The sequence below is a fragment of the Hordeum vulgare genome, chromosome 3H (genome assembly GCF_904849725.1).
Source record: "Hordeum vulgare subsp. vulgare chromosome 3H, MorexV3_pseudomolecules_assembly, whole genome shotgun sequence".
Taxonomy (NCBI): domain Eukaryota; kingdom Viridiplantae; phylum Streptophyta; class Magnoliopsida; order Poales; family Poaceae; genus Hordeum; species Hordeum vulgare.
Window position 1 is genome coordinate 197709039 of NC_058520.1, and position 25509 is coordinate 197734547.

Genomic DNA, 25509 nt, shown 5'->3' on the forward strand with positions numbered 1-25509 from the left:
GCTTATTTAGCTAGGTGCTTATAATGGTTTGTCTTGATTGCCAAGATAGATTTTGAGATGACTATGATGTAGTATGATAGGATGGTATTCTCCTTTTAATGATTCAAGTGGCTTGACTTGGCGCATGTTCATGCATGTAGTTGAAACAAAATCAACATAGCCTCTATGATGTTCGTGTTCATGGTGATTTATATCTTGTTCATGCTTGCATTCAATGTTAGTCAAACTCATTGCATCTTGATGACTGTTGTCGCTCTCTAGTTGGTCTCTTCTCGGTCTTTTGCTAGCCTTCACTTGTACTAAGCAGAATACTGCTTGTGCATCCACTTCCATAAACCCAAAAGTTTTTCCATGAGAGTCCACCATACCTACCTATTCGCGGTATCTACCTGCCGTTCCAAGTAAATTTGCATGTGCCACTCTCTAAACCTTCAAGAAGTAATCTGTTTTGCATGCCCGAACCGCTCATGTGGTGACAGGGGGCTATTGGTATCTTCCATGCTAGGAGTGTTATCCTCGACATGTGTTTATTCACTGTCATTCACGAGAAAGGGGCCGATAATTGGAATGCCCAGTTCCATGCTTAAATCGAAAACATAGCTGTAAAACAAGACTCCCCCCGGATTGATGTTAGTATGGACGGTACCCCAGGATTCGGCTAGCCGTGGAGTGTGATTGATTGGTGGTGGGGGTGTTAAAACTTTACTTTTCTGTTTGGGAACCGCCTATAGCATGAGTAGCATGGAAGATATTGAGAACTCTTGGTCATTGCATTGACAATGAAAGCATGCCACCCAAAATTATTATCTCTGTTTTCAAAGCTTGAGCTCTGGCACCTCTGCAAATCAATGCTTCCCTCTGCGAAGGGCCTGTCTATTTATTTTCCTGTTGAGTCATCCTCTTCTTATATAAGCACCAATTAGAGAGCACCTCTGTCATTTTTATGCTTTGCTTTTGATTGATATTGAGTATGACTATGAGTGGATCTTCGTTGCTATGAATTACAATGTTTAGTCAACCCTTGATCTTTGAAAGTGCTCTGCATTTATGTTTTGCGGTCTCAGAAAGAGCTAGCGAGATACCACCTATTCATATTGCTTCATGCTTGTTTTGATTGAAGTGTTGGTATTTGAAACTCATTATTATTTGCTCGTTAGCTGATTATGCCATTGATATTAGTTTACCGTGCGACCTTTGTGTCACTTGCTTACGTGGTTAACTTTTGATCTTGCTGAAATTCTGGTTGTGAGTTAGACATAGTTGCAACAACAAGATCAAACAAAGTTTGTCAAAGTTTTTCTTTCTCTTTCAGTTTGTCAACTGAGTTGCTTGAGGACAAGCAAGGTTTTAAGCTTGGGGAGTTGATACGTCTCCATCGTATCTACTTTTCCAAACTCTTTTGCCCTTGTTTTGGACTCTAATTTGCATGATTTGAATGGAACTAACCTGGACTGACGCTGTTTTTAGCAGAATTGCCTTGGTGTTGTTTTTGTCCATAAATGAAAGTTCTCAGAACGTCCTGAAAACTTACGGAGATTATTTCTGGAAAATATGAAAAATACTTGCGCAAAGATCCATCGGAGGGGATGGGCCAGTGGGCCACAAGCCCTGTAGCCGCCACCCCCCTAGTGGCGGCTAGCAAGCTTGTGGGGCCCACGTGGCTCTGACGCCCCCAATCTCAGCTCTATAAATTCACTTTCGTCCCAGAAAAAATAAGAAGAGAATATTTCGTCGCGTTTGCGATACGGAGGTGCCGCCACATCCTGTTCTTCATGTGAAGGGCAGATCTGGAGTCCGTTTTGGGCTCCACAGAAGGGAAATCGTCGCCATCGTCATCATCAACCTTCTTCCCTCTCCAATTCCATGAAGCTCTTCATCGTTCGTGAGTAATCTATTCGTAGGCTCGCTGGGCAGTGATGAGTAGGATGAGATCTATCATGTAATCGAGTTAGTTTTGATGGGGATTGATCCCTAGTATCCACTATGTTCTGAGATTGATGTTGCTACTACTTTGACATGCTTAATGCTTGTCACTAGGGCCTGAGTGCCATGATTTTAGATCTGAAATTATTATGTTGTCACCAATATATGTGTGTTTTAGATCCGATCTTGCAAGTTGTAGTTACCTACTATGTGTTATGACCCGGCAACCCCGGAGTGAGAATAACCGGAAACACTCCCGGTGATGACCATAGTTTGAGGAGTTCATGTGTTCACCAAGTGCTAATGCGTTGGTCCGGTTCTTTATTAAAAGGAGAACCTTAATATTCCGTAGTTTCCTTTTGGACCCCGCTGCCACGGGAGGGATGTACAATAGATGTCATGCAAGTTCTTTTCCCTAAGCACGTATGACGACACATGGAATGCATGCCTACATCACATTGACGAACGGGAGCTAGCCACATATCTCTCCGTGTTATAACTGTTGCATGATGAATATCATCCAAACAAATCACCGACCCATTGCCTACGAGTTTGTCCCACTTCTGCTGTTACTTGTTTTGTCCTGCTGCTGTTACTTGCTACTGCTGCTACTTGCTACTGCTGTCACTACTGTTGTTCCTTGCTACTGCTGCTACTCGTTACACTGCTGCTACCTGCTACAATTTTGGTTCGCTGGTCATTGACTGGAAAAGAAAATTTCCATCAACAGGCAACTTCTGGCGCCATTGATACAATCGTTAGGAATAGTCCGCTGTCAACAGATCATTTATGACACCGTTGTTATCATACTACTTTGCTGTTGATACTTTGCTTGCAGATATTAATCTTTTAGGTGTGGTTGAGTCTGACACATTCAGCTGCTAATACTTGAGAATATCCTCTCACTTCCTTTCGGCGAATCAACAAATTTGGGTTGAATACCGTACCCTTGAAAACTGCCTCGATCCCACGCGCTGGTGGGTAATTGCAAGACAATTTCTAATTGTTGAGCAATCGAGAATAGCAGTCGTCCAGCCATTGCTAGAGATCTGCTAAACTACATTTTTCTAGCACTGTTGCTGGAGATTGCCAACCAGGGCGCAACGAACCTGAGGTGGGCGGACCTACTTTAGGGGAGCAACAATCTCCGACACGGAGCATGAGTGGTAGGAGGAGGCGACTCCATGTCATCGACGCCTTCCATGACTGGTAGAAGTGGAGATCAACAGAGTTGTGTTGGGCCACACAGGTGGAACTACATGCGGCGCGCACCATGAAAGGTGCTAGATGGTGATCAAAGTGGGTCAAGGCAACGAGTTGGTGGAAACTAGACAACATGGAAATTTCCGCACCTAAATCATTCCCTCACCCGCACTCAATTTGAAGTTTTACCAATCCACTTGGTGGATATTGCTATTGAGTTGGGTTTTTAGGCGTAGCCAAAAAGGTTTAGGTAATCTGTTGGAGACGCTCTCGCCCTTCCTCGTTGCCACAGTTTCTGTCATAACCCCCAAAAAATTGAGGTCTCCTTTGATTCAAAGGATTTTTACTAGAATTTTGGAAGATTAATATCCTTACTATTTTTTTCTATGTTGGTTTTTTGATTCGTAGAATCGAATCCTATAAGATTTTTTTCTAAGGATTCATGTGCACTGCATTTCAAAGGGATTTTAGCATGCATTCAAATTTCTTTCAAATAATTACTCCCTCCGATCCATATTAATTGAGAAATGATTCAAATCATCCAACTGATAAAGACGCCTGCATCCGCCGCTTCCATGGCCGTCGGGTCGGATTTAAATCAGATGGCCCAAGAGCAAGGTAGTGTGTAGACTATGTTTTGCAACTAGGTAGTTGTTGCAATCTTCCCCACCGCAACAACTAGTGTGTTGCGGGATCTGGATCCCTCGCCTCTTGTGCTCCTCCTGAGCTCCTCGTCAAGCCAAGGACCTCATGATCCGCTTCGGTCGTCGCCGCCTGCAAGCATGCGAACGAGGCGTCCGACAAGCACGACCGCCATCGTCGACAAACACGCTGATGAGGTTGTCGACAAGCCCGTTGACGAGGATACCGGTAAGCACAAGTAGTCATCTCACGTGTTCCTCTACGAGGTCCCCCAACCTGATGCCACCCCATGCCGCCTCGTCCGTCTTCATGAGGGCTAGTCGCAGGCAAGCATGCCAACATGGTCGGAGCACCGGCGTCCATGATTATTGCCTCCTCAAGTTTCAGCCGCATCAACAGTTCCTCAACATTATCTTGGTTGCATAAATATTTTGAAACTTGACATTTGTTGCAAAAAATGCGCAAATGTTTCCGCAAGATCATCTCTTTTGTACAAAAAAATTGATAACACGATCTCCGTTGCAAATATTGTTGCAACACGACTTATGTTGCAGAAATAAAGGATGACGCTCGATCTAAAGATAAACCAGATCTGACGGCTCGTTGGGCGACGGATTTTTTAAAATCATCCGCAGACGACGCCCCATATTAATTGACAAACTTTAGTTGTACTAAAACAATGTCAATTAATATGGATCAGAGGAAATATTTGTTTTTTTATAATGCAATCAAACAAACCAAAACCCTATAGAACTGAGATTAGCATGGCATTTCAATCCTATGTTTTTTCTACTCCAGCAATTAAGAGACTGGAAAAGTTCTTTCTTTCGAGAATCTCTACTATTAAAGGGGGATCTGCCGTCGTCGTGATGGTTCGACCTCGAGCGATCCCCCTCCTACCGCTAGCCTTCCTACCGTTCCACCGATTTTTTTCAATCCCTCCATAAACCAGACGATAAACCAGCTGATTAGTTCAATAAAAAACCACCACCCTTCGGTCGACCTTCTCCTTCCCCGTAAAGAAAAACGACAAGAGAGAAAAAAAGAAAAAGAAACGACCAGAAGCCCACGAACCCACGATCCAATCACCCCGACCCCCTCGCCCTCGTTCTCTCCCGAGAAGACGACGCCTCGCCCACCCCGACCCCCTCGCCGCCAGCAAACCCAGCCCCGCCGAAACCCACGCCACGCCGCCTACCCCGACCCCCTCGCCGCTGGCCATCCCAGCACCAATCCAGTGCGGCGCGCAGATCACTGAATCCCGGCGTCGCATCGGCTCTGCCCTTCTGCTCCGCCGCACCCACCCCATGCTCCCCCCTCTGCCCGGTGACCGCGGCCGGCGCGCGGGCGCTGCGGAGGGTCGATGCCAGCACGCTCAGGTCCTTCGCCGCCGACCCGCTCGTCACACAGGCCGTGCCCGACCGCCCGCTCTTCTCCGACTCCGCCATCCTCTCCCCCTATCCCACCGCGCCGGACGACATCGTGCGGGGGTTCGCGTTCGCCGCCGAGCTACCCGACCCCCTCTGGCACGCCAGGGTCGACCCGCCGCTGATGCCCGTCTTCGCCGACCTGGCCACGAACGCTCTGGTCGGTGTAGTCACTAACGATGCCGCGCAACATGCCCTGATGGACGCGGAGATGCCCACCACTTTCCCGGCCGACGCGACCGGCGTCGAGGAGTCCTTGGCCAAGTTCATCGACAACCTCAGCAAGCAGATATTCCAGGTGGAGGACGCGCTCACCGAAGGGTACGACAAGCCTGGCGGGGGCGTCGTTGTACACCCCGGGGACAGCCCTCCCGCCGGCGGGGTTCTCCAGTGGCTCCCTCGGCTTCTCCGTGTTGGCGTAGAGGAGTATGCAGAGGGTCAGCGACACCGCCAAACCCACCAGGGTGAACTTCACCCTCTTCAGCACCGGCTTCACCTGAATAAGAAGAATAAGCATGCCCCGATATTAGTAACATGTGTAACAGTAACACACCTGAGAAGGATCCCTCCACAATTGGCCAGTCAAAGAAAGGAATAATTGTTGTGATTGGCTAAGATAGAGGTAAATAAGATGTGAGTCTATTTGCTTTCGCTTGTCTCACTATCTTGCACCTGGGCTGGAGTTGCGTCTAAGCCAAAAACAAATTTGATTCACAAAAGAGGAAAGAAAACCAAGAAATCCTGCCACGAATCACTAGAAAAATATGACAACAATTGGCACTATTCGTTATTCACAGACTTTTTGTAAGTTTTATGATCATCGACGTGTCGATCAAATTCAGATTTCAGATTTCTTCTACACGGTAGATACACACATATATATGTATTGTGCTAATGTTTTCAAAAAATGTTTTCATGAGCTGATTCAAGACTGACTCTCGCTTGTATAAAATACTAACATGGTGTTCTTCTTGTTCAGGTCTGCAAAAATTATACACGTGCATACTTGCATTGTCTTGTCACGAAAGATCCTATGGGCTCTCAACTGCTGTCATATCACAATTTATCGTTTATGATGCGGGTACCCTGTCAATATTTTTTTTCGGATTAGTTCATTTTGAGCACCGTCAGCTGCGGCCAAATCTAGGTACCAGATGGTCCCTTGTCTGTTGCAACTTGCAAGATGTGAGCTTGCAGTCCCCCCGAGGCTGGTGGCAACTGGCGATGAGATGTGGCTACATGCCTGGACTATGATCCTTCGCTGGTGGACGATCTGATGTCAAATTTCTAGGTTTGGCTGTCGATTTCTTCTCTACCTCTCCCTGTATGAGTTATGATGTTCTTGTTTTTAATGTCTCGAGCAGAGTTCGTGTGTTTCCCATCACCATACTCTTATTTCCGTAACAAATTCTCTCTGCTGCCGATGCTCCTATGTGTCCAGACCCGTTGTGGAGTGTGGATCATCTCAGGTTGCTTTATGTTCGTTATTTTTGTTTCATCTTGATTTCTTTTTTCCCCTTTTATCTGAACATTGTGATATTATTTCTTCCAGTTGATTTTTTTAGCTAAATAGGGAGCGAGTCCTTGCCTCTTAAAATCATAAAAACAAGATTGTGCATCGCTGGGGAGAGCATGAACACTTGAGTGCAAGAACAAATAAATAGCTTCACAGGGAACACTTGATTCACCTATTTACTGAGCATGTGTCCTCATTGCTTAATCAATGAGCCCACAATTAATTTTACTGCCTCCAAGCATTGATTTCGCAACTCAACTCAGGTGGTATGTCCATGTTGTCAAATACTCCCCTCTTTTGAGCCAGACATATAGTCCAACGGCAAATGTCACCTTTCCCATGCTCTCATTTTTTGCTTACCAACGGATTGTTGCGAGTTTCACAGATGTCACACGTTCTTAATTGTATACCCCCAAGATATTTGGGATCACTTTAGTTTGGTTGAACTGCAAAACAAAATGCGCCACTATTTCCTGATGTGCTTAGCCGGAGTGATATCACTGTCGGCCATGATTTGTTTTTCAGTAGAACTGAACAAACTTCAAGGCTTTGTCTGACCAACAACCACGCAAATGATTCTCCTTTTCTTGGGGCTCCAGGTGATTTCCTTCGTGGATTCGTGTTCCCAATGGGCGGGCAAAAAAATTACTGGAGCAAATAGTACCATATATAAATCAGTTATTAGATACACCACAATCCTTTCCTACTCCATTTCTAACTCTCTGACTTTACCTTTTGCTGGAAAAAAATGAGATTATTGTCCTGCACTTTAGTCTATACCTACTATTAAAGGATGGAACGTTTCTGTCCGTCCGTCATGGTCATTTTGCAAAAAACACTCTATCTTTTTCGTTAATTAACCCGCAGTTCGTCTTTAAGTGTGTCCGAACCTTTTTTTTTTGTATTTTACACAAAACCCCCTTGCATTTACGCTAAATAACTCGTGGTCCATATTGTAGTCACATCGAATCGTTTTTTATAATATTGCGTACATCCCCCTCACATATGTGTTAATAACCCCGGAGCCGATGAATAGTTTAGAATTTTGAGAAAAAGACAATTCACTATAGTAGCTACGTGTTTTTATGATGATTCATTTTCACCAGAATTTAGCTGCACTTTAACCATAAGCTGCACTATACATTATTACTGTAAGAAATTTTATGCGGCATCATGGAAGGAATTTGTGCGCGGCAATTGCACACATATCTGGAGAAGGAATGATGCATCCATTGCGTCAAAAAAAACAAGGCTGCAGAGTCAACGTACAATGGCAGAGGCTAAAACTTTGAGATCGCTCCCTAGAAATTTATGGTGACAATATTTCTGACATACTTATTCTTCTCTTTTACCCTAAACTATAATAGTATCTCTTTTTAATGTAGCTTATTTTGCTGCTGGTTATTTAAGGTGTTGGCAAATAAGAGATTATTCTCGACGAGGAATCATTGATTGACTAAGTAAGTTTACTCATTATCTAGGCTAGCCTTTTTGCAGGGAACTGCAATCTTCTTCTTGCAATACACCTCATTCTAACATATTTTGCGATAGTTGTTTCTTATGCCATTTTTGTTGTTGTTATTTTTTTTATCTTGCTACTGATAGTTCTTTTTATGAATAGGTTGGGCCAAAGCAAATATCATCTATGATGTCATAGCAAAGGTTATCTGTCATGTAAGGTTGCTTCTGCCTTTTTTCGTTCTCGAGTAACTCGTTGTTATCCTGATTCCCACACAATCAAGAATACTAAATTTGGAGCAAAGTACTTAATGCGCAAAATAATTCAGATATCATTATGTTCAATGTACATACTTTACTTCAGATAGATCATATATTCTTATAAGTACAAGATGTAGGCAGTAGAAAAAGAATATAATAACATGTAGCCATCTAGAATTATTCGGAGCATTTTAGAATAACATGCTCACTTTCATTATTCAGCTGATTATCTGTTGTGCTGATATAAAGAAAAAACATCCAAGGATTTCAAACAACAGTGGAAAAAGTCGAGGTTATCTAAGACCAGTCAATCCAGTCTTGTTTTGCATATAGATTTGACTATGGTTTGGGTCTGGAATTCAAGATTGAGCATGAACCTATCAGATTTTGTTGCCGTTTTCAAGGGAAGATGTTATATATGTCATGATTGCTGGTATTGGCTCAATTTCTACTATAGTTATACAAAAAAGGATATGTAAAGATGAGGAGAGTGAGTAATCACATGCCTTTTGTTACTCCGTTGTTCATATTTAGAACTAGATAGAGGGAAAGAGAGTTGCTAGCTCATACTACTTGAGAGTGAAGGTAATTAGGACTTCAATTTTTTGTATAGTACCTTATATGATGGCATGTAGTTTTCGTATATACATATACTTGATATGTTTCTGGGTAAATCTGGAGCTATGATGAGTTATCACAATAAATTTCGTATATACATATGATGGCATGTAGTTTTCGTATATACATATACATATACTTCTGTTTTTATCATCTTCCCAAATGTATGTTCTTTTGCCTTACTCCCTTTGATGAGTTATCACAATAAATTCATGTTTGGAAAATACATGAAGCATTGGTTTGAATTGTTTGGTTAATACAAATTATGACTTTTCAGGGAAACAACTCACCATTCATGAGTGTTATTAATCCATACAAAAAGCAAGAGACACAACATAAACGCGGTAACATATCATGTCATCGTAAATGTTAACATACCATATAAGAGAAACGCACACCTACGCATGAGCGTTTGTCCTGTTCGTAGGGTATGATGTCCCATGACAACGCACGGGCGATCAACTAGTACGCAAATAGTGTACAAGAAATTACACACCATGCTAAGAACCACAAAGCGGTTCCTAGCGCATCCACCACTCCAAACTCAAACGAGGCAACTACTCAGCGAAGTGTTGGACTCCACCGATCCTGGCCCGTGCTGTCTCGGTCGGTCCAGAAACACGACGACCCTGCACCCCACAGGTTAATCGCGGCGTGCCAAGCATGTAGCCCGCCTCGGACCGTGCCTAGGCTTAAAGGCTGGGTACGCGGGCCGACACGATACGACTTGTTTACAATATATATATATATATATATATATATATATATATATATATATATATATATATATATATATATATATATATATATATATATGAGAAATTTTATCTATGACCGATGGTAGTTACCACCACTTACGTTTGGTATGTTGTATGTACTATCTATCAAATCGGAGAGTATGTACGCGTACTATGTACTATATAATAATGTTTAGGTAATATATATATATATATATATATATATACTATTTTTGGTACTATGTATCATATTTTGTGTATGTTCTTTTTACGTACAAATATATATATATATCACAAATATAATAAGAACTGTGGGTTAAATTGTAATTTTTTCATATAACTCACTTTAAAAAATCTTATATAGTATATGAACATAATTAAAATAATACATGATTATTTAACTTATTTACAATTAATGTAAGCTATATTAAGTTATAAATTCATATTTTAATGTTAATATATGTGATTACGTATACGAGTTATTAAAATAAATACAATTTTATTTATTTTATTTTTATATTATTTTTAATACAAAGTGTTTTTATATTATTTCGCTTATTTTGCAAGATCTTTGAGGGGTTGTCGAGGCCAACAAGACGACTAAGGTGTATGCAGTGATGTAATATCCTACTCAGTACTCATCATATTTATCATTATGTTGTTTCAGATGTAGCTAAGTTCATTTACTTGATGTTTTTAGTTGCAAATTTATGAAATAAATTCCTATCGTCTTCCCACGCAGTTCCACCCGAAGGGAACACTTCTGTACGGTCATAAGGTTCTCATTCAAATGCCATAATAGGCTATACAGAGAACTACCGACAGAGTTTTCTCCTATAGGATCCCTAGCATAAGAACTCGTTCCATAAATTCATAAATAAAAATACCAAGTGAAAACACGAAACTACATCATTTCCACAACATAATTTACATATGGTTTTCCCTTTCGGGAACACCCGGAGGGTTTACACAAGGATAAAGAAATTACCTTCTAACTACCTTCGGGAGCTTACAAATGCTCTAAATATTGTAGCTCTTTATTACACGATGAGGAAGTACTACTAATACTACTACTACTACTGAGCAACGAGCTTGCTAGCTGAGTTGCAACTCTGTGCTCTAATCTGTGGCTGGTTCTTCTCCGTCTGGTGTCTCTCTTCGCAGCAAGACTCATCCTTTTATAGGCAAGAGAGCACCTCTTGGATGACTTCCGGGAGAAGGCTCCTCTATTATTTCCTCCTTCTTTCTCCTTGTCCATCATGCACCTAGTTTTTAGGCCTTCTAGGCTTTATATGCTTTGTAGCCATTATAGCCCTTCTTTCTAGGGTATTGAGTGCATGTTGGAGAGGTTTGCACACCGTGTCTTGGCTGCCAATGGAGATGGAATTGTCTTCTTTTTTGATTTTCTTCTTTGTCATGATTTTGTCTTGGACTTTAATCTTCACAAATATTACAATCTTTGGGTATGCATGTGCCCGTACACTGCGTGTTGATATGTGTATGCGCGCATACTTGGCTGAAAACATGCACATATATGTGCATTGGCTATTGATATGCGTACGATTTTATTTATTTTATTTTTATATTATTTTTAATATAAAGTGTTTTTATATTATTCGCTTATTTTGCAGGATCTTTGAGGGGCTGTCAAGGCCAAAAAGACGACTAAGGTGTACGTAGTGGTGTAATATCCTATTCAGTACTCACCATATTTATCATTATGTTATTGGGAACCTCTAGGGATCAGACTACTGATCCCTAGCTACCTATCACACTACTCGTGGTTCGTTGGATTACTTTTCTCTCGAGCATCCGATGGCCAAGTAGTGTGCTCGGTTGGCGTTTGTTATTACTATCCCTTAAATCACGGCGGGCTACGAAATTGATCATGCAGCGACGTGATGGAAGCATCAGTTAATTGTTACTCTTAACTACTTTCGTAAATCATGGAATATCCTAAAAATAATTTTGGTTAATTATGATTACTTTCAACAACTGAAATCTAGTACACTGATATTTTTAAGCTGATGCAACATGATTGTACCATGGAAGCATTCCTTTCACCGATGGATGCATAACCATCAAATAATATCTAGTACACTTTTTTTCTGATTGATTTTATGCGATTGCAAAAATAGTTGTTCTTCCATGAAAACAACCCTTTTGGTCGGTGTAAACATTGTACTTTGTAGTGAGGTGAAAACATACTGTTCAATAGAATCATATGACCTATGAATATTTTTTAGAGTTTCAGAACATAATGTTTGGTGTAAAGGAAGCTGATCTTTATGTCTATTGGAAACTTTGCTTACAAAGAATCACGCGGATGCACACCAAGAATGATCAAACAGTGAAACAAATTAATCTAGTATGACAAACAAATTACAACTCTGTTTTGAAACAGGAGTAAAGACAATTACAACACTAGTTTTCACTTCATTCTAGACTGCTTAGTGGCAGGGGCTTGACAATCTGATCATGACAAGATCCATGCATGACAAGAGCTCTGCATTCTTCACTGTAGAGCCGGCAACTTAGGGCAGTGGCTAGTTGATCTCAGCTCGTATGCACTCAACACATAGACAAAGAAGCACAACTGGAACCTGGTACGTCAAAATACGATTGAGGCATTAAGTGAGAAAGATGGAAGCACACACTAGCATCTGATAATGACTGAAGCAAAATGTTTGTACAATAGAAGTGGCCGGGACTTACTGTGGTTGGATGGAAAGGTCCTGGGACAACATATAAGACACATCGGAATCATAAAAAAAAATGTCTGCTAACATGATCAGATACATAAGTGTGTGCGTCGTGAATAAAGTAAGATATACCCAATGTTAGATAATATGTACATAACTTGTTGTTATATAGTCGTAATCCTAGATAAGAGCCATTTTCAGTTAGAAAACTTAGTTTGCAAGCTTAATGTGGAGTATTGGCACAAGGTATCTAGACTGAAGAAGCATATCTACAGTGTTTAGGAATCATGTATATTTGAAAACATCAAATTCAGGCTATCTCAACATAAAACAAGAATACAAAAAAGTAGAAGCAGGGAAGAAGCACAAGTATGATGCATGTATATTTGGAACCATCATATTCATGTAATCTCAACATAGCTTCTAAGTAAAAGAAGCACGAAAATTTGAAAGTGAGAATCACCAACGCTTACCGCCAATATGTGAGAGCACAATTTTGAGACCTAGACAAGAAATTTCATCAAAAGTAATTGTTGTGTGGGACTTTTGGTAAGGTCAAACACAAATCAGTGGGCAAAGACAAGATATCAAGATAGATCAGATTGAGTAGAGTACATTCTTAGCTGGTGACAACAATGCAATTCAAAATAAAATCAACAATTGGGTGCATCTGCAGATTTGTAGTTCATAGTTGAAAAGAAACACGAGGAAATAAATCTAGGGTAGTTGAGGTTTTGAGGACGCTAGGCGGGCGTGCACCGTGCACCGTGGAGTTGTCGATGCCGATGAGGGAAGGCCGGATGAGTTGCATCAATAACCTCTCCTCCGACTGGTTATCTCCAGGATTATGTACTTCCCCTCTCCTCGATAGGGTTCTCCTCAGTGGCAGAGCGGATGAGGCACCAAAGCTAAGATGCAGAATAAAGGTGGAGCATAGCATGCTGGTGGAGCAGATCGACGAGACGACTCAATGGAGGGACAACGGCGCACAAGCACCGTCGGCTTCCTGTGTTGGATAGACCAACGAAGGAAAGGATGGTTACGGAATTAGGAGAATTTGGGATACGTGCGCATTAAAAAATCTAATGCGTGATTAAAGGGTCGTTTAACAGGCGGTGGAGGAGGACCTCAGTCGTGTGATGCATCACAAATCGACAGCATTGGAGACGTCTAATGAAGTGAAGCTATCACCGTCTGGCACGAAGAGTTTCCCTATGTTATTTCAGATGTAGCTAAGTTCGTTCACTTGATGTTTTTAGTTGCAAATTTATGTAGTAAATTCCTATCGTCTTCCCAGGCAGTTCCACCCGAAGGGAACACTTCTCTACGACCATAAGGTTCTCATTCAGATGCCATAATAGGCTACACAGAGAACTACCGACAGAGTTTTCTCCTATAGGATTCCTAGTATAAGAACTCGTCCCATAAATTCATAAATAAAAATACATGAAAACACGAAACTACATCATTTCCACAACATAATTTACATATGGTTTTCCCTTTCGGGAACCCCCGAAGGGTTTACACAAGGATAAAGAAATTATCTTCTAACTACCTTCGCGAGCTTACATGCTCTAAATATTGTAGCTCTTTATTACACGATGAGGAAGTACTACTACTACTACTACTGAGCAACGAGCTTCCTAGATGAGTCACAACTCTGTGCTCTATCTGTGGCTGGTTCTTCTCCGTCTGGTGTCTCACTTTGCAGCAAGACTCCTCCTTTTATAGGCAAGAGAGCACCTCTTGGATGGCTTCCGGGAGAAGGTTCCTCTATTATTTCCTCCTTTCTCCTTGTCCATCATGCACCTAGTTTTTAGGCCTTCTAGGCTTTATATGCTTTGTAGCCATTATAGCCCTTCTTTCTAGGGTATTGAGTGCATGTTGGAGAGGTTTGCACATTGTGTCTTGGCTGCCAATGGAGGTGGCATTGTCTTCTTTTTTGATTTTCTTCTTCGTCATGATTTTGTCTTGGACTTTAATCTTCAGAAATATTACAATCTTTGGGTATGCATGTGCCCGTACACTGCCTACTGATATGTGTACGCGGGCATACTTGGCTACAAACATGCACATATGTGTGCATTGGCTATTGATATACGTACGCATACATGCTGCATTTTTTTGGAGGGGGGTCTTCCCTACCCATATAATTGATATTTCATATCAATAAACACTAAGATTCTAGATTCCTATCAGTATTCGGTCGGGGTATATGTCCTCCGCGCCCGAATAATTGATAGTAATATCAATTCAAATTCAGTGACATTTGCAGTTGGGCTTTACTCAGGTGGCTGGCCATGCCCTGCGATATCCATATGATCCTCATCTAAGAGATGGAAATCATACTTCGTATCACATTCTTTCTTTATATCTTTAAATCTTATTTTCATTTCAATCCTTATTTCATCTAATATATCTTCCTTTAATTCTTTCTTCATTATTTTTGACAATTCTTCAAACCTTTTGTTCATTTCTTGATCTATATATTCACTATCCAAAGGGTCTAGGCCCTTCAGAAGGCATTCTTTATATGTATTTTTTTGGAGAACCTTCTTCCTTTATATTCTTTCGTGATGATTCTCCCTTTGTAGTTTTAAATATTGGCATATTAGATGCATTGTTATTTGTATTCTTTCTCTTCTGGATATAATCTTTAGCCTTGGGGTCAATATAATAGTTTTCCCCTATCATTTTTCTTGCCCAAAACAAGGCATCATCAATAATTTCATATTTTTTGAATGTTAAGTCTTGTCCCATTTGTTTTGCATCTAGTTTCTCTATGATGATGTCTTCCCATGTCAAATATATTCCGGGTTTATTTCTGTCAAACAAAACATATAATGTTTTTCCTTTTTGTATTTCAACCCTTTCTGGTTTTGCCAACTTCATATTCATTGGGTTAAAATATTCCGTCAAGCTATTTAGAATTGATAACATATATCCTTTTTCATCTCTCTTATTGGTATATTGGTACCAGAAATTGTCCAATATGCACCTGTGAATTTCATCAAGCTTGATATGGGCCTTTGGCTTGAAATTGAAGGTATTTGGCTGAAATATCTTCAGCCTGTTCTCCTCTCCAAAGAAGAAGCATTCGTCCCTGGTGGGGAATAATCCTTTCTTCATTTCTATAAATTTGATGCACGAGAAAATATGTCAGGTAAGGTATTATAAATATGTCAGGTAAGGTATTATCTTCATTTCTGTAAATTTGATGCACGAGAAAATTTGATGCACGGGAATCACAAACTTTAACACAAATATTTCTACCAATCCACAATTACTCACTAGCATGACTCTAATATCACCATCTTTATATCGCAAAACTATTGCAAGGAATCAAACATATCATATTCAGTGATGACAAGTTTTATGTAGGATTTTATGACTAACCATGTGAATGACCAACTCCTGTTAACTCTCTAAATAGATATAAGTGAAGCATGAGAGTTTAATTCTTTCTACAAAAGATATGCCCACGCTCTAACAAATATAAGTGAAGCAAAAGAGCATTCTACAAATGGCGGTTTTCTACTTGGAGCTATATTTTTATTCGTCACATGATATGTGTAAATCTTGGAGCGTCGTGTGCTTTTTCTTTTTCTTTTAATAATGCACCATGCTAGTATGAGAAAGTACTTTGTTGACTTATAGAAGGCTCTTTGCACCTCACTTATATCTTTTGAGTATGCCTTTATAGAATGCTTCATGTGCTTCACTTATATCATTTGAAGTTTGGATTGCGTGTTTCTCTACACATAGAAAACCGCCATTTGTAGAATGCTCTTTTTCTTCACTTATATTTGTTAGAGCGTGGGCATATCTTTTGTAGAAAGAATTAAACTCTCATGCTTCACTTATATCTATTTAGAGAGTTAACATGAGTTGGTCATTCACAAGCTTAGTCATAAAATCCTACATAAAACTTGTACATCACTGAATATGATATGTTTGATTCCTTGCAATAGTTTTGCAATATAAAGATGGTGATATTAGAGTCATTCTAGTGAGTAATTGTGGATTGGTAGAAATATTTGTGTTAAAGTTTGTGATTCCCGTAGCATGCACGTATGGTGAACCGTTATGTGAAGAAGTCTGAGCATGATTTATTTATTGATTGTCATCCTTTGTGGAGGTCGGGATCGCACGATGGTTAACTCCTACCACCCCTTCCCCTAGGAGCATGCGTGTAGTACCTTGTTTCGATGACTAATAAATTCTTGCAATAAGTATGTGAGTTCTTCATGACTAATGTTGAGTCCATGGATTATACGCACTAACACCCTTCCACATTTGCTAGCCTCTCTAGTACCGCGCAACTTCCGTCGGTGCATTAAACCCACCTTCTTCAAAACAGCCACCATACCTACATATTATGGCATTTCCATAGCCATTCCAAGATATATTGCCATGCAACTTCCACCGTTTCATTTATTATGACACGCACCATCATTGCATATTGCTTTGCATGATCATAATATAGTTAGCATGATGTTTTCATGTTTTTGATGTCATTGCTACGCTAGATCATTGCACATCCCGGTACACTGCCGGAGGTACTCATATAGAGTCATCTTTTGTTCTAGTATCGAGCTGTAATTCTTGAGTTGTAAGTAAATAAAAGTGTGATGATCGTCATTATTAGAGCATTGTCCCATGTGAGGAAAGGATGATGGAAGCTATGATTCCCTCACAAGTTGGGATGAGTCCCGGACTTTATGAATAATAAAAGAGGCCAAAGAAGCCCATAAAAAATAGGCCAAATAAGCCCACCAAAAAAGGAGAAAATAAAAAAATGAGAGAAAAGAGAGAAGTGGCAATGCTAATATTACTTTTTCCACACTTGTGCTTCAAAGTAGCACCATGATCTTCATGATAGCGAGTCTCCTATATTGTCACTTTTATATACTGGTGGGAATTTTTCATTATAGAACTTGGCTTGTATATTCCAATGATGGGCTTCCTCAAATTTCCCTAGGTCTTCGTGAGCAAGCGAGTTGGATGCACACCCACTTAGTTTCTTTTTGAGCTTTCATACACTTATAGCTCTAGTGCATCTGTTGCATGGCAATCCCTACTCACTCACATTGATATCTATTGATTGGCATCTCCATAGCGTGTTGATATGCCCAGTTGATGTGAGGCTCTCTCCTTCTTTTTGCCTTCCCCACAACCTCCACCATATTCTATTCCACCTATAGTGCTATACCCATGGCTCACGCTCATGTATTCCGTGAAAGTTGATTTCTTTTAGAATACTAAAGTATGAAATAATTGCTTGGCTAAAATTGGGGTTGTGCATGATTTAATACTTCCTGTGATGAAGATGGAGCATAGCCACTTGGCCACACTGTATGATTTTGTAGGGATAACTTTCTTTTAGCCATGATATTTTGAGAAGACATGATTGCTTTATTAGTATGCTTGAAGTATTATTGTCTTAATGTCAAATATTAGACTATTGCTTTGAATCACTCGTGTCTTAATATTCACGCCATGATTAGTTTATATGATCAATATTATGCTAGGTAGCATTCCACATCGAAAATTATCTTTTTATCATTTACCTACTCTAGGACGAGTAGGAATTAAGCTTGGGGATGATGATACGTCTCTGTCATATCTATAATTTTTTATTGTTTCTTGCCAATATTCTACAATTTTCATATACTTTTGGCAATTTTTATACTATTTTTGGGACTAACATATTGATTCAGTGCCCAGTGCCAGTTCCTCTTTGTTGCATGTTTTCTGTTTTGCAAAAAATCCAAATCAAACAAGTTCAAACGGGATAAAAACTTACAGAGATTGTTTTGGAATATATGTGAATTTTGGGAAGTGGAATCAACAGAAGGCGGTGCCCGAGGGGCGCACAAGCCAGAGGGGTGCGACCTGGGGGGTAGGGCGTGCCAGGCTGTCTTGTGGCCACCCCGTAAGGCGGTTGGTGCCGTTCTTTTGTTGCAATAAAGCTAATATCTGGATAAAAATCGTGTTAAATTTTCAGCCCAATCGGAGTTATGAATCTCCGGGAATATGAAAAACAGTGAAAAGCCAAAATCTGGAATGCAGAAACAGAGAGAGATATCCAATCTCGGAGGGGCTCTCGCCCCTCCGCCGCCATGGAGGCCAAGGACCAGAGGGGAAACCATCCTCCCATCTAGGGGGAGGCAAGGAAGAAGAAGAAGAAGGGGGGGGGGCTCTCTCCCCCTCTCTCCCGGTGGCACCGGAAAGCCACCCGAGCCATCATCGTGACAGTGATCTATACCAACAACTTCGCTGCCGTCATCACCAACTACCCCCCCTCTATGCAGCGGTTCAACACCTCTTCTCACCGCTGTAATATCTACTTAAACATGGCGCTCAATAGTGTATATTATTTCCCAATGATGTATGGCTATCCTTGATGTTTGAGTAGATCCGTTTTGTCCTATGGGTTGATTGATGATCATGATTGGTTTGAGTTGCATGTTTTATTATTGGTCTTGTCCTATGTTGCTCTCCGTATCGCGCAAGCGTGAGGGATACCTGCTGTAGGGATTTGCAATGTGTTCATAATTTGCCTATGGTGGGTTGCTTGAGTGACAGAAGCATAAACCCGAGTAGGTGGATTGTTCCATATGGGAGTAAAGAGGACTTGATACCTTATAATGCTACGGTTGGGTTTTACCTTAATGATCTTTAGTAGGTGTGGATGCTTGCTAGAGTTCCAATCATAAGTGCATATGATCCAAGTAGAGAAAGTATGTTAGCTTATGCCTCTCCCGCATATAAAATTGCAATAATGATTACCAGTCTAGTTATCGATTGCCTAGGGACAAATAACCTTCTTGTGACAAAAAGATCTCTACTAAGACCAACTTAGTTGTTTCTTTATCTTAGATACCACTACTTTTTATTTACGTGTTCTTTATTTTCTTGCAAACCTATCCTATCATGCTTACAAAGTACTTATAGTTTCATACTTGTTCTAGGTAAAGCGAACGTTAAGCGTGCACAGAGTTGTATCGGTGGTCGATAGAACTTGATTGAATATTTGTTCTACCTTTAGCTCGTCGTTGGGTTCGACACTCTTACTTATCGAGAAAGGCTACAATTGATCCCCTATACTTGTGGGTTATCACCGGAGGGCTGTTGCTCAGACGCACAAGCAACCAACTTGCGGTTGCTGGGCACGTGAAGAAAGCGTCAGCGACTAAGCATGCGGAGGCTGCCATTTGCCGCAGCCTTGGGATCGTCCAGGATGGGCAAGACATCACACTCAAGGCCATTGACAACTTTGCTGCCCAGTTCAAAGATCAGTTGTCTGAAGATGTCATTGCATCCATGCGGGCATTCTTCAAGCTCAAAGATGCATAGGTTCACGTTGCGGAAGGACTGATCCAGCATGGAGGAGAGGAAGCTTTGGACCATGAGGATAGAAAGGCCGTGCCGATAGTTTCCTCATGGTGGAGTGTGCTGCGCCATCTATGAGTGTCACATGTTTAGCTACCTCCCAAGGGTCTGCAATATCTCAGGCCGTTGCATGTATGTTGGTTGCATCTGAAAGTGCGTTATATCGACTAGAAGGGGTGAATAGGCGATTTTTATAAATTTTTCATTGGGGAAATTCCTTGTGAGGGAAGTCCTCAGTCACGAACAGAGTGCAGCGGAATAAGTACTCAAGCAAGCTTGCAAAACAGCGATAGCATAGTCGTCAGAGTGAAATGAAACATTCGGTTTGCACAAGTAGTGTGTTCAGGATATGCACGTGAGGAATAAGTAAGGTGATGAATTTGGGGTGAGGAAATTGTGAAAGTCTTCAATGAAATTCTTCAAATAGTAGAGATCAAAATTGTGACATCCTCGACTTTTTCTACAGTAATGATTGTAATTAAGCGAGAGTGATCCCGCGCTAATGATGCCACGTCATCGTTAATGATATCAACGATCTCGTGTTGGTTGAAACCGAATCAAAATTCGTTGCTTTAAGATGAAGTCAAACGAGGAAAGAATTCGGTTGATGAAATGAAAATGTCAGGGGAGTTATAAAAATTCCCTAGCGAAGTATAAAAATGAATTGGGCACTTTTGGAATAATTGATGATCCCAGTATCTTTGAAAAAGGAGCTTTAAACAAAATAAGTAAAGAAAAATATAATAAGTGTAAAAGAAATAAATAAAAGAAAGAAGTAAAAGTATATATAATAAATTATAAAATATAGTAAATAAAATTAGGTACTAAAAGGAATTAGAAATAATAGAAAAAGAAAAAACAAAACAAAAAAAAAAGAAAAGGAAAAAAAGCAGCCGAGCCCCCCGGCCGACTAGGCCAAAGTGGCCCAGCCGACCATCATAATCAAACCCTAGCGCTGACCCTGGCACTCCCCCCGCTCTCCCGTTTCCCCCCGAGCGCCGCCGCCAGGGGCTCTCGCCTCGTCGCCCGCACCACCCCTCGTGGGGGGCCCCACCTCCCACCGACACCTCTCCCTCTCGCCACCCCCGCGAGATCCCACCTCTCCCCGTGGGACCTCCCTCTCTCTCGTAACCCCCCATCCACCGAGAGGCTTCTCCCACCTCTCGTTCTCTCCCTCCCATCTTACCTACCCAACCCAATCCACCCACCCCACGCACAGACGCCCGATCCCCCCCAGCACCTCCCTCGCCCCGGGTTCCCACCCCGAGCCCTTCCCCATCCCTCGGTTAGCCCTCCAATCAGCCGCACCAGGAACCCGTCGACCGCCCTACCGTATCCTCCCGCCGGCCGAGCCCTCCTGGATCCCCCCCGTCGGCCTCCTACGGCGGCACCGCTCCCTGGTCGACCAAGCCCAGACCAAGAGCCTTCCCCCGTCGCGCCGCCCCTTTCCTCCCGCTCGGTCCAGGAGAACCCTCCTCCCCGTCATGCCGGTTGACCACCTCCGGGAGGTCTCTCCGGCAACGACCGTCACCATCTTCACCGCATCATCTTCCTCCACGCCGTCACCTCCGCCTCACGAGAACTCCGGCTTCACCGGACCCTCTCATCAACGTCGGTGAGCCCCTCCACGGGCTCCTCCCACCATCTCCTTCCTCGCACCTTCCCGGTTCCGTTCCGGCAGACGGCACTCCGATCCAACGCCGTTAGGTTCGAGTAGGTGTTGATGGAGATGCTTCCTTTCTCTGTTGCAAGAGAGTGTGTGTTGTTAGTTGTTAGCACAAAGAGTTGGGAGATGAGTCAAGAAAAAGAAATAAAATTAATTAATGTATTGCGTATGCATTTTGTATGTATGAGATGCACGTATGTATGTATGTATGTATTTCGGTATATGGCAGTATACGTTATTTGTATGGATATGTATGTGTGGGTAAATATGTGTATTTGGCCTAAGCCACTTACCGGTGGGGCCAACGCATCCCGCTGTCTATGACACGGAGGCCCCACAACCTCTTTTAAAGAAATGTGAAAATTAAAATATAAAAATAAAAATAATGTTTTTATTAAATAAATAAATAAATATTATTTAATTAATTAATTGTATAATTAGAATAATTAGAGTATGACACGTGGGTCCCCCACTAAATTAATCTGATTAATTAATATTTAATCTTAATTAAAACTTGTGCCTATGACGTTCGGGACCCACTGGTTAGTTGACCAGTCAACTGTTGATGTCAGCTTGACATCATGCTGATGTCATAATAGCATTTTATTATATTATTTAAATCTGTTTTAATTCCTAATTATTGAATAAAACTTAAAAAATTAATTTAAAATAATCCGTAAGTAAGATCAAAATATTTTCAACATGAAAGTTGATCAGCAGAACGAGATGAGCCCAGATACACGGTCCATTCGTATGTCACGCGTCCCTAGCATAGCAAACATGGAACATCTCCATCATTTCCAGTCTGACCGGTAGTAGTCTGAGACCCGGAAAAATCGTCAGATATTCTTCCGACCCGTCTATGACGGATGTTGCTGCGTTAGCTCATGTCTAGCCTGCATCTTGCCATGTCATGCATTGTGTTGCAACGTTGCTATTATTTATTGTTTCTTCCCCCTCTTCTTACCGGTAGACCCCGAGACTGAAGCTGCTGCCGGGTACATCTATGACCTTGCCGATCAGTCCTTCGCCTCAGAGCAGCAAGGCAAGCAACCCCCCTTGATCATTCCTATATCGCCTATGTCTTTCTTCCTACTGCTTGCATTAGTATTTTGCTACTGTTGCAGTTAGCTCCTATATCTGATGCATAGCCTATTTTTGACGAACTGCTACTTTCAGTCCTGTACTTTAATCTGCTTAGTATAGGTGGAGCAGTCATCCCCTCTGACCCCGTAGTCCAGTTGCCCCGCTTGTTTCCAAATCTCGATCCCTGATCGACGAGCCACACCCGACACATCACAGACCCCCTTAGTTGTACGATGCTACAAGGATACTATCGGGTACCGAGGGTGACACCTCGCTAAGTACTCCTGATGATATCTCTGTAGTATAGCTAGTCGGTCGTGGTTATCTTGGGTGATTCCTCTTTCACCATTCCCGACGATGCCTCTATTGTACAACCCTCAAGTGTGGGACCCCCGAGGGTGATTCCTCTAAGCCCGCCTTGACGGCAACATCGTTCGGAATCCAATGAGGGTGATACCTCGGATTCCCCCCGATGTTATAACCACACAGTTACTCGACCATGTTACTAGGATCATTGGTGATTAGTTGTAAGACGGGTGGATTCCCGCGAGACTGTGTTGATGGCCTAATTAAAATGTTAATGGATTTGGGTATTTGATCTGGGTTGGTCGGAGACCTTTTCGCACTAACCGGCTACGCGGGAAGAATTATGGGTACTCGGTGTCGCAGTATCAGCCGAAGCTTTTCAGATGTCAGCAAATGTACCGGCGCGCGCCCGAATGGTCCAGAGATGCATCACGCTTGTGATTAAGGGATGCTAGGACTGACGTCGGCCGCCCACGCCACGTGCAGGAGCGCGAAGGGGAACTGGGCCCACGAACCCTTTGTGCTTAGGAGTTATACCGGCGGGCTGGTCTCTCTGATTAGTCTTAGGTGGGGCTGCGACGTGTCGATATTCCGAAGCCGGGAAGGACCCAGAAAAGTGTGTCCGGCCAGAGTGTTATCGAGCGTGATGGGACATGTGGTGCACCCCTCCAGGGATGAAAATTAACTATTCGAATAGCCGTGTCCACGGTTACAGGACGACTTGAAGTTGTGCCCTGATCTTATACAACTACAATTGTTACTTAACTGGATCATTAGTTTGCCTCGGGATTGCTTCCTCGCAGGGAGTCGAGGGAGGATCCTTGGGCGTGACCTCACTTTAATATTTCTGCAACAATATGACTATTATTGTTTTACCCCTGTTCTACTCTCGTCTATTGCTGCAAGCCCCTGAAGATGCTAGTCTTTGATAGGACTAGGCCTTCTCTCTCTATTCTCGCATTGCTGCAGTCAGTCCACATATAACAACCCCCCCTTCTTGATACTGATGCATACTTAGAATAGATCTGATGTAAGACTTGCGAGTACTTTGGATGAGTACTCACCGCTGCTTTGCTCCCCCCTTGTCCCCTTGATCCGTTTGCTGCGATCAGATGATGGAGCCCAGGAGATGGATGTCCCCGCCGATGACGACTGCTACCCCGACGGTTCTTACTACTATGTGGAGGCTGCTGATGATTAGGAGTAGTTAGGAGGTTCTCAGGCAGGAGGCCTCGCCTCGTTCGATCGATGTATCTTTTGTGCTAGCCTTCTCTAAGGCACCCCATGTTTTATGTCTGTACTCAGATATTGTTGCTTCCGCTGACTCGTGTGTTTATCGAGCTTTCGTATTCTAGCCCTCGAGGCCCCTGGCTTGTAATATGAAGCTGATGTTATTTTATTTGTGTCTAGAGTTGTGTTATGATATCTTCCCATGAGTCCTTGGGTTTGATCGTACACATTTGCGTGTATGATTAGCGTACGATTAAACCAAGAGCGTCACAAGTTGGTATCAGAGCCGACTGCTTGTAGGTAGCCCCCTTTCCAACTCCTTGGCCGAAGTTGAGTCTAGTATTTGAAAAACTTTACTAACACTCATGTTGTGGCTTACGGGCCCACATCTCAATTGGGTGGTATTAGTATCTTTTACTCGATTCCTATACTCTAGGCTCTACTCTCTCTTCTCTTTCGAGTCAAAGATTTTACTAACTCTAACATTAGGTTCTCGTAATCACATTGACCCGGAGCTCTGGACTATCTACTCTTTCTCCTGAATATATATTACACACGCTGTCATTCGACATCCGTCAATCTTATTTTCAGATGCGTCCCGCAAGACAGCACGTGCGCCTGACCCAGGCCACTGAGACGACTGGGTTCCCGGCCATTTTGGTCGACCTCCTGACCAGGCTGGGATATCGTTGGTACCCCGAGTACACTGTGTTCGAGGATTTCCGCGAGTACAACCAGTACCAGTACCAGGCTGAGGTTCGCATCTTCGACCAGATGGGCGGCGAGACCCTCGAGCACCACGTCTTCTGTGGTATTGGAGTGTCGGTCGAGATGGCCATCCATGATGCGGCCTACATCGCCATCACCCGTTTCCGTGGAGCGTACCCTCACCTGGAGGAGAGCCCTTTCAGATACATCCCGCATGCTCCTGCTGGGGATGAGACTGGTTCTGATCTTACTGCCTACGCTTCTGACGTTTGGGAGCGCAAGGACCGTTCCTACGTCGCTGTCTGCGCCCCCTACGTGATGCGTCGCTTCGACGCGCGGTTTCTGGTGCAGTACACTGAGGCACTGGATCGTGCTTTTCGAGCTCTGACGGTGGAGCTGTATGCTATGCGCGCTCGTCTTTACTACGCGTTGACAGAGCTGCAGCCATCACACTGCCCGAGGGTTCCCCCTATGCACATCCGCGAGCCGAGCAGGACAAAGCTACCATCAGCTCTCAAGTGGACTGATGTTGGGGGTAGAACCCCTGCACGTGGACCTCAGCTCCTCGACTGGATGCGGTGCCCTCACCAGAGTCACAACGAGACACAGGGTCCTGTCCCTACCTTCTATC